General features: G+C 36.3%; 1 pseudogene; it reads left to right on the top strand.

Moving 5' to 3' along the window:
• The first annotated feature begins 9,235 nt into the window (after positions 1-9,235).
• LOC107001124 lies at positions 9,236-10,070 on the top strand (annotated as a pseudogene).
• The last annotated feature ends 481 nt before the right edge of the window (positions 10,071-10,551 follow it).

The following is a 10,551-nucleotide window of genomic DNA, read 5'->3' as shown; positions in this document are numbered from 1 at the left end:
AATTCACAAGATCCATGACATTGATGAATGGATTAAAGGAGTTGAAAACATAGGTAAGGCTGCATGTGAATACTTTCAGGAGTTGTTTATAGGGGATAGTAAAGGTATCAATGAGGCAAACCTAGAATATATCCCTAGAATGGTTACTCAAGAGAATAATGAAAGACTTACTTCTCAACCTACTATGAAAGAACTACAACAAGTGGTCTCCTCTATGAACCCCAACTCTGCAGCAAAGCTTGATGGTATAAATGGTTATTTTTTTAAAAAAAATGTTGGCACATTATCAATCAATACTTGATGGAAGTGGTATTAGATTCTTTCAGTGGCCATGATATACCCAAGTATTTTTCTCATTCTTGTATAGTGCTTCTCCCAAAAGTGAATAAACCCAACAAATTGAAGGAGTTCTGGCATATTAGTCTTAGCAACTTCATAAGAAAAATCATTTCCAAACTGTTGAGTACAAGATTGAGCCCTATTCTTCCTAACTTGGTCTCTCTCAACCAATCTGGTTTTTTAAAAGGTAGAAGTATAACTGAAAATTCATGTTCGCTCAGGAAATCACCCATCAAATTAAAAAGCCTAACATAGGTAGCAATGTTATTATCAAACTTTACATTGCCAAGGCCTATGAGAGATTCTCATGGGCTTACATTTGCTTTGTGTTAAGGAAGATGAGTTTAAGGAAACATTTATTGATATGGTGTGGAGAACTATGTCTAATTAATTGGTACTCTATCATTATTAATGGAAAATGATTTTTTTTCCAATCTTCTAGGGGCCTCAAGAATGGAGACGCCCTCTCCCATGCCCTATTTATTTTAGGTGTTGAGATGCTTTCAAGATCATTAAACGAACTTCATAATCATCAGAACTATCATGTAAAGAAGGGCCCCCCAAGTGAATCATCTGAGTTTTGCAGATGACACCATCATGTTTACATCAGGAAGGGTTAAGTCTCTTAAACTCCTCAAACAGACTCTCAGAAACTATGAAGATACTTCTGTCCAGTTGATTAACAGTGATAAAAGTCACTTCATGGTTCATCAAAATGTGTTTCAAACCACAAAAGAGATAATTAAAAGGATCACTGCGTTCAAACATAGGCAAGGGATTACCAATTATATGGGATGTCCACTCTTTGTCGGAAGGCCTTATTTGAAGGATTACAGGGTGGCAAAGCATGAAATTAAACTATGGTGGAAGAGATGTGTTGATTAAACATGTTATTCAAACCTTACCCATTCATCTAATCTCAACTGTCACCCACCTGCTACTGGAATAATGCAAATACAAATGCTGATGGCAGATTTCTTCTGCGGAAGGAAGAGTGACAAAAAGAAGTATCATTGGACTTCCTGGAGGAACCTTAGCTATCCTATTGATGAAGGAGGGGTGGGAATGAAAAATTTGAAAGATGTGTTCTTAGCTTTCCAATATAAATAGTGGTAGAACTTTAGAGTTAAGCACACATTGTGGGGAGAATTCAAGTAAGCCAAATGCTGCCAAAGATCAAATCCTATCTGCAAGAAATGGGACTTTGGGGATTCATTGAATTTTAAACATATGATCCATAACAGGAGTAAGGTGGAGCACCACATTCATTGGAAGTTTAACTTAGGGAATTGTTCCTTTTGGTGGGACAACTGGACTGGGAAAGGGCATCTTGCTCAATTTTGTAGAACCAACAACAGGTTTGACACAAGGAAAGTAGTTGATATTTGGGTAGAAGGCCAGTGGAACTATCAAATGTATGTTAAACAGGCACCCCCTATCCAACTGGCCACTATCCTAGAAATTCAAATTCCTCAGCACCAATCTTCTGACCAAGCTTATTGTAAAATAAATCCCAATGGACTGTTCAATTATTCTTCAGCGTGGAATGAAATGAGGGAAAAAGGCCCAAGGATCAATTTAGGGCTCCCATTTTGCACAGGCATACACAATTTAAAGCCTCCCTTTTTCATTGGAGAGCTTTAAATGGAAAGCATCCTACTAATGAGAGATTAATTAAATTTTGTTTAGAACCTTCTAACTCTTTTTGTTGCAGGAACATCACATGGTTAGTTACCATCGACCATATCTTTAATAATGGAGAACTTGCTTAGGATGTGTGGAGATGGTTTGCAAATGGAGCAGGGTAGAATTTGATTACAACTCACTGAGGCAACTTGTAACTCAATGGTGGTCAATGAATCACAACAATGAAGCCTATAAACTCATCCTCCAGGCGTCCCCAATACTTATTTTCTGGAATTTATGGAAACATAGATGTGCTTATAAATATGGAGGCAAAACCCATAAGGGCACCAGGGTCAGATATGCAATTTATAGTGATAATTATAAATTTATAAAATATGTTTTTCCTTAAGTTACCTGGATACCTACTTGGTGTGGAATAATCCAATTAGCAAAAAGATGTATCCATGTGACAAAGGTGCAGAAGATAGCATGGACAAGACCGACGGGTCAATGGATCAAAGTTAATACAAATGGAAGGGCAATTGAGAATCCTGGCAAGATAGGGGCAGGAGGTATACTAAGAGATCATGAAGGCAATCTTTTATTAGAATTTAACTCACCCCTGTGGGTGGTACAAAAAATCAAGAAGAAATAAGAGCATCTATCTTTGGTATATCTTGAGCTTTGGATCTAGGATACATGAAGATCATATTGGAAATGGATTTCATGCTAGCATTCAACTGGATACTCCAAAAAACTAATCCTATGTGGAGAATTTGCAATCAACTAGACGGATTGAAGGGCATCATAGCTCAAATGCATAAATTCGAATGTACTCATGTTACAGGGAAGCTAATTGGGTTGCTGATGCACTGTCTAAACATAGCCACAAAATTGCTTGTCCGAAAATCTACTATACTATTAAAGAGTTACCTAAGGAGGCGAAAGACTATTTTCAATAGGACTCAATGGAGATGACAAGATTTAGAAGGAAGAAAACAAAAAATATCAAAAAACATCCTTAAACATTCTACTAATTTTTCAACTAAGCTATAACTCACAATATAACTTCTTTGAATAGTTTATGTTAGATTGTTTAATTTTTTTAGATGTAAATGGAGAGTGTCCCTAATTTATGTTTCCTACATACTATGTATTGAGAGGAGTCCTCTTTTAAAGGTATATAGGATATTTGGATTCATCTTATTGTAAGGTAAGGGTTAGATTTCTTTAGGAAATTGAACCCAAGCCACCATAGGAATATAGTTAAGGTTTATGTTTATATCTTTGTACATTTTTTGGTGAAATTGTAAAGCTTCGGGGTGATGCTTAACCCCTACCCCTCTAAGGGTATTAAAATTTAAAAAAATCCCAAATACAAAACTCAAAGATTAAACACTAAACCATACATTTTAAACGAAAAATCCTAAACCCCAAAACCTAAAATTTAACACTAACCCCTAAACCATAAACCTAACCCTATCCCTACCCTGATCCCTAACCCTAAATAACCTCTCCTTACACCTAACCCTAAACCCTAAACCCTAAACCCAAATGCTAAAATTGAAAAAAACATAAACCCTAACGCTAACCCTAACCCTAAAATTAATAATTAACCTAACCGTACCCTAAGCCCTAGATCTCATGCCAAAAATACAAAAACCCAAACATTAAACACTAAACCATTGATATAAAACCTCAAATCCTAAATCCTAAACCCAAAAAACATAAAAAAAAAACCTAACCCTAACCCAAACCTTAACCCTAACCCTTAACCCTAAACCCGAAACCCTAAGCCCAAAATACAAAATCCAAAACATTAAATATTAAACCATAAATTATAAACCTCAAATGCTAAACTCTGAACCGTAAAACCTAAAAAAACCCTACACCCTAACCCTAACCCTAACTTTAAACTCTAAACCCTCAACCCTAAGTCCCAAAAAAACATCCAAAAAATTACATAAGTCAAAAATATGAAAAATCCAAACATTCATTAATAAATCATAGGTTTTAAACCTTAAATTATAAACCACAAACTCCAAAACATAAGAAAAACCTAAACACTAACAATAACCTAAACCCACCCCAAACCCTAAACAATAGATTTTAAATCAAAAATCCTATACACCAAAACCTAAAACCTAACAAAAAACGTATATCCAATCCTTAACCCTAACCCTAAACCCTAAACCCTAAACCCAAAGCCCAAAATAGAAGTCCCTAAACATAAACACTAAATCGTTGATATTACAACTCAAATTCTATTGACGACTATTTTGGAGTCTATTGGAAAGGTTCTATTCCTTGATTCACCTACCTCCCAAAGGACTAGAGGTAGCACCACTAGAGTAATAGTTCAAGTTGATCTTACCAAATAAAGACCTACTCATGTTTTGCTGGGATTCAAAATTCAGATCCAAACAAAGGAAGATGGTCAAAGGTTGAGTATGAAGGGATTCCAAATTATTGCTTGTTCTGTAAACATCAAGGCCATATGGAAGAGTACCGTCGATTCAAGAGGAAGGAGGATGAGTTCAAGTAAAGGAAAGAGTAGGAATCTGGAAAAAAGAGTAAAGAACAGGGAGGACTGAAAAATTCACAACAGCATGAAAAAAGCGTTAATGAGATTACAACAAAGGCGCAGAACCAACAATGCAATAATCAAAGGGCAGAACCAAGACAGGATGGAAACCAAGCTCAACCAAAGAAGCAAAGTACAGGCTTGCAACAAGGAAATAACACATACAATCAGAAGGAGCAAGATCAGCAAGCAGAATTTCAAGAGGAACAATGGCAGACACACAAAAAAAGACAGCAAAAGTATCAAGATCAAACCACCTCAAAAATAATTTGGAGACCTTTCTTAACTCAAATGCATGGAAGCAATGACGGCCATGAACAAACACAGTCTGCAGCAGGTATAACTAGCTTTCAAACTCAAAATGATTTTGATAATCTTTAAATGCAGTAATAGCAGGAAACAGACCAAACTGGGGAAGCGAAGCAACCGAAAAATGAGTATAATAAGAGCTCAATTGTAACAACAAGGCTCAACACACACAATGAACAAAGGCAGCATGTTGCTACAACCAACAATCAGAATAGCACAAGTATTGATTCAATGCTCCCAAACCCCCAATTTCCCAATATTATTGATGTTGATGCTTGTTTAAGTGATGATTTTGTTGGAGGTATAGATGGGGGGTGTCAGGAGAAAACCACTAACTTGCTGGAAGGGGTTACCAAAGGGGGGATTCGCCTCATGTTCTGCATGAGTGTTTGGATATTGACCATAGTTCAGACCTTCGATCCATTAATAAGTCTACAAACAAGCAGCAACACAAAGAACAACAACAGAGTCAGCAGATTCTGACCAGAGATATCAAACAGGGAAAAAATAATGTAAATTAGCAACTTTAAAAAGAGGAAATTAAAAATAAAGGGAAGCAGATTAATACTTGCACTCCGGAAAGCATTCCAAAGAGAAAAAACAAGCCTAGTAAAAAGAAAAGGTATGATGCTAAAAGGAGACAGAGCAAAACACATGAAAATGAAAGTGAACAAGAATAGGAAATTGAGGAAGAACCTTGCAAAAAATTTATTATGGTGAATGAAAACCAAGGGATTGATATTCTTCCCCTACAGGCTCAGTATATGACTCCTCCATCAGCTAAACCTCCGGATACGAGACATGAAGTGTGCAAGATTAATACATAACCTACTTTAGATGAGTATGAAATGGATAATTCTGAAGATGAGCTAGATAAGGACAACGATTTTCTAGATGATCCCGATGAAGATGATGAGACTAGTGAGGCTCTTATTAAGGCCCTTAGTACTCATAATGATCAGGCCCTAGAGGAGGAGATTCAACAGGTAGCACAAATCCAGTGCCTATCCCCAAGAGGGTTCGAACATGACAAATTCCACTTCAGAAAACAAGATGTTAATACTGTCACTGCTGGCAGACCTAACACTGGCTCTTTTCCTCTAGATCTTCCAAAGGATTAGTACAATCATAATTAATATGAGAGGGATCAACACTCAAAGGGTGTTGGACAGACTCAAGATGCTCAAAAAACTTCACCTTTTATTAGTAATAAGTATTTTGGAACCATTCTATGCTTGTGTTCACTATTTTGGAGCAGTGATATTGACTGTAATATTCTGGATGGAGATGAACAACAAATCACGTGCAACATGAAACACAATGAATTACAATACCAACTTACTAGTAAATTTGTCTATGCTAAATGCAAAGATCACCTCAGGAGACCTTTTTGGGACAAAATGATTCAGCAAGCCACTTTGAATGACAACCCCTGGTGTACTGTAGGTGATTTCAATGTTATAACTTTTCTGGAGGAAAAACTAAGAGGGGTGCCTTATAATATGAGAAAAAGCATGAATTTCATTGTTGTTATTGAAGCCTGTAGGCTCTTGGACATTGGTTTTAGTGGGCACAAATTCACTTTGTCCAATAAAAGGGTAGTAATCATAAAATCTGGAAAAGTCTTGACAGGGCTATGATAAATGACTCTTGGTTGGAAGAGATGCCACAAACCACTATAACTCATTTGCCAGCTACATGATCTGATCACTGTCCTCTTCTTATGGAAATGATTTTCAAGGAAGCTTAACACATCAAATATTTCAGATTCCTCAATTTTTGAGTTTATAATCCTCATTTTATGGACATTGTAAAAATTTGTTGGGTAAAGGAAGTGACAGGTAATGGTATGTTGAGATTTCACCAAAAGATGAAAAGGCTAGCCAATACTCTAAGTGTTTGGTCAAAACTAGAATTTGGTGATATTTTCCAAAAAGTGAGGATGTATAAGGAACAAGTGCATAAAGCAGAAGAAAATTACATCCTTGATCAAAGCGATTCTCACAGGACTTCCCTTCATGAAGTTAATGCCCAATATATCAAGTTCCTCAAGTTGGAGGACACTCTTTTGAAATAGAAAACCCAACTCTAATGGTTTAAAGAAGGTGATACTAACTCTAAATATTTCCACTCTTTCATTAGTGGAAGGAGAAGGAGGTTATTTGTCCACAAAATTGTCACTGAAAATGAAGATTGGATACAAGGTGATGATAACATTGCTCAGGTTACTTGTGAGCACTTCAAGGATATCTTCATTGTGGAAGAGAAACTTATAACCGAACACATATTGGAATGGATTCCAAGGATTGTCAGTCAGGATCAAAACAACCAGTTTACTAGTACTCACAATACGGATGAGCTAAAGGAGGTGGTCTTCTCTATGAATCCTAATGCTGCAGCTGGTCTTGATGGTATGAATAGGTACTTCTTTTAGAAGTGTACGCAAATCATTAAAAATTATTTAATGGGAGTTGTTTAGGCTTTTCTAAGTGGTCAAATTATTCCTAAGTATTTCTCCCATTCTTGCATTGTTTTGCTTCCGAAAGTGAGTAATCCTAACAAGCTTATAGAGTTTAGGCCTATAAGTCTGAGCAATTTCACTAGAAAATTTATATCTAAGCTAATGAGCAACAGTCTTAGTCATATTCTCCCTTCTTTAATCTCTATCAATCAATCAGGGTTTGTTAAAGGTAGAAGTATTTCTAAAAACATCATGCTTGCTCGTAAAATCATTCATCAAATCAAGAAACTAACAGTGGAAGAAAAGTTATCATTAAATTAGACGTGGCAAAAGCTTATTACAGGGTTTCATGGTCATATATTTACTTGGTTCTAAGAAAGATGGGTTTTGATGAGGTGTTTATTGACATGGTGTGGAAAATAATGGTTAACAATTGGTACTCACTCATTATCAATGGTAAGAGGTGTGGTTTCTTTCACTCCAGTAGAGGTCTCAAGCAAGGTGATCCTCTCCCTCCGACACTTTTTATTTTAGGTGCTGAGGTACTTTCAAGATCTCTAAACAGGCTTTACAACCATCCGGATTATCATGGTTTCTACATGGCAGTGCACTCACTAATCCGGACAAGCTGGGGGCTGGTGGTATTTTGAGAGAAAAACATGGCAAATAGGTGATGGCATTCACAACACCACTTGGAGAAGGAACAAAAAACAAAGCTGAAATAGAGGCAGACATCTTTGGTTTAAGTTGGGCATTTGAACTTTGATATAGGAAAATAATATTAGAGCTTGACTCTCAATGTTGTTCACTGGATTTAAAGTAGGCCGCCCCTCAATGGAGCATCATCACACAGTTGGGAATGTTTCAACATCTCATATCTCAAGCCCAAAACATCAAATGCTTACATGTATTCAGAGAAGTCAACTGTGTGGCTGATGCACTTTTAAAACACAGCCACAAGACATCCATTCCACAAGTGTACTTCAACAGCAAGTTAATGCCTAAGGAAGCAGTGTCATAATATCATCTTGATCTTTTGCAAATGCCTAGCTTTATAAGCAAGAAGACCAAAAGGATTAAGGAACCTCCTTATGCATCTTTGTACCTTTTCAATTTAGTTATAATTAAAATTATACCTACACTGAATAGGTTAGCCTAGTTTATAGACTTTCTTGTAAAGGGAGAGTCTCCATTGTTTATGTTTCCTAGATACTTTGTATTGAGAGGAGTCCTTTACATAGGTGCTTAGTATTTTGGTTTCACCTTTTGTGTAAGGAAGGAGTTGATTTCCTTTGGAAGTTGTTTCTAAACCATCATAGGTTCGGAGGTTAGGTTTATGTCCCTCTTTTTGTGTTTCTCAGCCCCAAACCTACAAGGGTAATTCAACTAAAAAAAATCCCAAAATCCCAAAACCCAAATATTAAACACTAAACAATAGATTTTAAACAAAAATCCTGAACCCCAAAACCTAAAACATAAAAAAAAACTGAATCCTAACCTTAACCCTATCCCTATCCCTATACCCTAAAGCCCAGAACCAAATCCCAAAATACCAAAACCCTAAAATTAAACACTAAACAAAAGATATTACAACTCAAATCCTTAACCTTAAATCCTAAAACCCAAAAAACAATCTAAACCCTTACCGTAAACCTAATATTAACCCTAACCCAACCATAAATCCTAAACCCCAAGCGTAAAATATGAAAACCTAAACATTAAACACTAAACCGTTGATATTAAACCTCAAATCCTTTATTCTAAACCCAAATACCTAAAAATCTAAAAACCTAATCCTGACCCTAACCCTAAACAATAAATCTGAAACCTTAAGCCTTAAATACCAAAACATTATTTCCAAAAGCCCTTTTCCTTCGCTCTATTCTCAGTCACAACTAAAAGTCATGGGTTAGGTAATGCTCGGCGGACTTAACCGTCAATTACAAGCAACAGGGAAAATTATAGAGACAAGAAGGAAAAGAAGTTCAAACAAGATTATCCACCGGCACCCACTGCGCAAAAAGAAAGGTTCCAAAACGGCAGCTCGTATACAAAGCGTTACGCCGCTGACCAAGTGCATGCTTCGTCTGCTAAATCTTGAGAGAATGAGGGATTATTCGTTAATGGGATAAGATTTTGTATCTAATAATGAATGGTTGAAACCTCAGGAAGAGAAGAATGAGGAGGATCGATCTTAAGTTGATGTTCTACGTAGATCTCCAATGATTGTTGAGAACATGGAGGAGCTTTTTGATGAGAGTCATGCTATTGTTTTATAATCTATGAGACCGTAGTATTATGTTGGGATCTTATCGTTTTTTTATAAAGATCAACCCGTAACAGGATGTGCTATCTCTATGCAAAACAATGTTCTATCTGTTGTCAGGCTTCTACAAGACGATGTTAATCCCATGGTGTCTGTCATGAAGGATGAGAAAGTTGTCTTATAATCTTATGGTGACATTGGTGGATTAGATGACCAGATCAAGCATATTTTACATTAGGATTAAACCTCCTAAAGGGGTATTTCTGTATGGAGAGCCTGGGACAGGCAAAATCTTACTAGCCAAGGTTGTTGCAAACTCCACTTCAGCAACATTCTTGCGTGTTATAGGAAGTGAACTGTTTCAAAAGTATTTGGGAAATAGGCCTAAATTGGTCAGGGAGCTCGTAAGAGTTGTTAATGATCTTTCACCTTCAATTGTCTTTATTGATGAAATTGATGCATTCGATACAAAATACATTAAATAGTAAACCATAGATTAAAAACCTCAAATGCTAAACCCTTATCCATAAAACCTAAAAAAGAACCTACACCCAAAACCTAATCCCAACCCTAACCCTAACCCTAAACACTAAACACTAAACACTAAACCCTTAGTCCAAAAAAACATAAGTCCAAAAAAAGAAAACCTAAACACTAAACACTAATCAATTGATTCTAAATATCAAATCTTAAATAAAAAACCGTAAAACCTAATAAAATCTAAAGCCTAACCCTAACTCAAATGAAATAACTAAAAAACCCAAGCCCAAAATATCAAAATCCACACATTAAAAGCTAAACAATAGATTTTAAACTAAAAATCCTAATCCCCTAAACCTAAAACCTAAAAAAACCTAAACCCGAACCCTAACCCTATCTCTAACACGAACTCTAACCCAAACCCTATCCGTAACCCTAAGCCTACACCCTAATCCCTTACCGAAAGGTCCAAAATACCAAAACCCT

This window comes from Solanum pennellii, chromosome 10 (assembly GCF_001406875.1).
Source record: "Solanum pennellii chromosome 10, SPENNV200".
NCBI classification, from domain to species: Eukaryota; Viridiplantae; Streptophyta; class Magnoliopsida; order Solanales; family Solanaceae; genus Solanum; species Solanum pennellii.
Note: the sequence above shows the minus strand (reverse complement) of the source record. Positions and strands in the feature narration are given on the sequence as shown.